Source organism: Dipodomys merriami, unplaced genomic scaffold, assembly GCF_024711535.1.
Source record: "Dipodomys merriami isolate MVZ:Mamm:240054 unplaced genomic scaffold, mDipMer1.0.p SCAF_23, whole genome shotgun sequence".
NCBI lineage: Eukaryota > Metazoa > Chordata > Mammalia > Rodentia > Heteromyidae > Dipodomys > Dipodomys merriami.
Genome location: NW_027203715.1, coordinates 10,466,261 through 10,470,131, shown reverse-complemented (window position 1 = coordinate 10,470,131; position 3,871 = coordinate 10,466,261).

Below are 3,871 nucleotides of genomic sequence, written 5' to 3'. Positions count from 1 at the left end.
GAGGGTTAGGTTTAGTGATAGGGTTAGTGTTAAGTTGATGGTGAGGGGTAGATTTAGGATTAGGGTTAGGGTTAAGGTTATGCATAGGGTGAGGATGAGGTTTAGGATTATGGTTTGGGTTAGGGATAGGGTTAGCATTAGGGTGAGGGTAAGGGTTAGGGTGAGGTTTAGGGTGAGGGTTCGGGTTTGGGTTAGCATTAATGTTTGGGTGGTGGTGAGTTTTAGGGTGAGTTTTAGGGTTATTCTTAGGGTTAGGGTGAGGGTTAGAGTGAGGGTTAGTCTGAGGATTAGGGTTAGGGTTATAGTTAGTGTGAGGGTGGCGGTGAGTTTTAGTGTTAGGGTGAGGGTTAGTGTGAGAGTTAATTTGAGGGGAAGTGTTAGTGTGAGGGTTAGGGTTAGCGTTATTGTTAGGGTGATGGTGTGGGTTAGGGTTAGCGTTAGAGTTAGGGTGAGGGTTAGGGTGAGGGTAAGGGTTTGGGTGAGGGTAGGGTGAGGGTCAGTGTCAGGGTTAGGGTTAGGGTGAGGGTGGGGATTAGATTTAGGATTAGGGTTAGGGTTATGCTTAGACTTAGGGTGAGGGTGAAAGTGAGGGTGAGGTTTAGGATTAGGGTGAGGGTTAGGGTTAGGATTAGCATTAGAGTGAGGATAAGGTTTAGGATTAGCGTTAGGGTGAGGGTGAGTGTTAGAGTTTAGGGCTAGAGTTAGGATTAGTGATATGTTGAAGATTAGGGTTTGGGTAACGATTAAGGTGGAGGTTAGTGTGAGGGTTAGGTTGAGGTTTAGGCTGAGGGGTAGTTTTAGTGTTAGTGTGAGTGTTAGGTTTAGCGTCAGTGTTAGGGTTAGGGTACAGGTTAGGGTGAGGGTAAGGGTTTGGGTGAGGGTAAGGTGAGGGTGAGGGTTAGGGTAAGCATTAGGTTTAGGGCTAGTGTTAGGGTGGGATTTAGGCTTAGGGTAAGGGTTAGGGTGAGGGTGAGGGTGAGGGTGAGAATTAGGTTTAGGGTGATGGTGAGGTTGAGGGTGAGGGTTGAAGTTAGGTAAGTGTTACTGTTAGGGTTAGGGTGAGGATTAGAGTGAGGGTGAGTCTTAGTTTGATGGTTAGGGTTAAGGTGAGGTTTAGGATTAGGATGAAGTTTGGGGTGAGGGTGAGGTTTAGGGTGACTGTGTGGTTTCGGGTGAGGGTGAGGTTCAGGAGAGGGTGAGGGTTAGGTTGTGGGTGAGGGTTCCGGTTCGGGTGAGTGTTAGGGTGACGGTGAGTGTTAGGGTGAAGGTGTCAGTTAGGGTTAGGGTTAGGGTTAAGGTGAGGGTTAGTGTTAGGGTTAGGTTTAAGGTGAGGTTTAGGTTGAGGGGTAGGGTTAGGGTTAGGATGAGGGTTAGTGATAGTGTGAGGGTTAGGGTTAGGGTTAGGGTTATTGTGAGGATACGTGATAGGGTGAGGTTTAGGGTGAGGGTGAGGGTTAGGGTTAGTGTTAGGATTAGGGTGAGGGTTAGGGTGAGGTTTAGGGTTAGGGTGAGGTTTACGGTTAGGGTTAGAGTGAGGGTTAGGGTTAGGGTTAGGATTAGGGTGAGGGTGAGCGTGAGGGTTAGGCATAGGATTAGGGTTAGGGTTAAGGTTTGGGTGAATGTTAGGGTGAGGGTGAGGGTGAGGGTGAGTGTGATGGTGTGGGTTAGGGTTAGGGTTAGGGTGAGGAATAGGGTTAGGGTTAGGGTTAGGGTTATGGTGAGGGTGAGTTTTAGGATGAGGTTTAGGGTGAGGTTGAGGTTTAGGGATAGCGTTAGAGTTAGGATGAGGGTTAGGGTGAGGTTTAGAGTTAGGGTGAGTTAGTGTGAGGGTTAGATTTAGGGTGAGTGTTAGGGATAGGGTTAGGGTGAGGGTGAGGGTGAGGTTGTTGGTTAGGGTTAGAGTTAGGGTGAGGCTGAGGGTCAGGGTTAGTGTTAGGATTATGGTTAAGGTTAGGGTTATGCTTAGACTGAGGCTGAGGCTTAGGGTGAGGGTGAGGTTAGTGTTAGGGTTAGGGTTAGGGTTAGGGTGAGTGTAAGGTTTAGAGTGAGGTTTAGGTTGAGGGTGAGTCTTAGGGTTAGGATGAGGGTAAGGGTTATGGTTAGGGTGAGGGTTAGGGATATCATTAGTGTTAGAGTGAGCGTGAGGGTTAGGGTGTAGGATAGAGTTAGGGTTAGGGATAGGGTGAGGGTTAGGGTTTGGGTAAGTGTTAAGGTGAGTGTTAGGGTGAAGGTTAGTGTTAGGGTTAGGGATAGGGTGAGGATTAGGTTTAGGATTAGGGTTAGGGTGAGGCTGAGGGTTAGAGTTAGGGTTAGAGTGAGGGTTCGATTTAAGGTGAGTGTTAGGGATAGAGTTAGGCTTAGGGTGAGGGTGAGGGTGTTGGTTAGGGTTAGGGTTAGGGTGAGTCTGAGGGCGAGGGTTAGGTTTAGGATTACGGTTAGGGTTAGGCTTAGGCTTAGGCTGATGTTGAGAATGAGGGTGAGTGTGAGGTTAGGGTTCGAGTGAGGGTTAGGATTACGGTTAGGGTGAGGGTAAGGGTGAGGGATAGTGTTAGGCTTAGAGTGCGGGTTAGGGTGAGGGTAAGGTTAGAGTGAGGTTTAGTTTGAGGATGAGGCTTAGGTTTAGGATGAGGGTAAGGGTTATGGTGAGGTTTTGGGTGAGGGTGAGGGTTAGGGTTATCATTAGTTTTAGGGTGAGGATGAGGGTTAGGGTGAGGGATAGGGTTAGGTTTAGGAATAGCGTGAGGTTTAGGGTTAGTGTGAGTGTTAGTGTTAGTGTGAGGATAACGGTTAGGGTGAGGGTTAGGGTTAGAGTGAGGGTTAGGGTTAGGGTGATGTTTACCGTAAGGGTGAGGGTGAGGTTTAGGTTGAGGGTGAGAGTTACCGTTAGGGTTATGGTTAGGGTGAGGCTTAGGGTTAGAGTAAGGGTGAGTGTTAGGGTTAGCGTGATGTTTAAGATGAGGGTGAGTTTTAGGTTGAGGTTTAGGGTTCGGGTTCGGGTGAAGTTCAGGGTTAGGTTTAGGGTGAGCGTTAGAGTGAGTGTTAGGGTGAGGGTTAGGGTGATGGGTATTGTTAAGGTTAAGGTGAGCGTTAGGGTTAGTGTGAGGGTTAGGGTTAGGAATAGGGTTAGGTTCAGTGTGATATAAGGGTTAGGGTGACGGTTAGTTTGATGGTGAGGGTTAGGGTTAGCGTTAGGGTTAGTGTGAGGGTTAGGGTGATTTTTTGGGTGAGGTTTAGGGTTAGGGTTAGGGTGAGGATGAGGATTAGGGTTAGGGTTAGGGTTAGCATTAGGATTAGTGATAGGGTGAAGATTAGTGTTTCGGTAAGTGTTGAGGTGAGGGCTAGGGAGAGGGTTTGGGTTAGGGATAAGGTGAGGTTTACGGTTAGGGTTAGGTTGAGGTTTAGACTGAGGGGTGGTTTAGGGTTAGGTTGATGGTTAGGTTTAGTGTGAGTGTTAGGGTTTAGGTTTAGGGTGATGGTTAGGGTGAGTGTGAGGATTAGGGTTAGCATTAGGGTTAGGTTTAGGGTTAGGGTTAACGTTAGGGTTAGGGTAAGGGTTAGGGTGAGGATTAGGGTAAGGGTTAGGATTAGAGTGATGTTTAGGGATAGCATGAAGGCTATGGTTAGGGTGAGGGTTAAGTTGAGGCTGAGGTTGAGGTTGAGGTTTTCATTTAGGTATGGGTTGGGGTTAGGGTTAGGGTGAGGATAAGGGTGAGGTTGAGGGTTATTTTGAGGGTTAGGGTTAGGGTGATGGTTAGGGTTAGAGTTATGTTTAGAGTGAGGGTGAAGGTTAGGCTGAGGGTGAGGTTTTGAGTGAGGTTGAGAGTTCGGGAGAGGGTGAGGGTTAGGGTGTGGGTGAGGTTTTGTGTTCGGG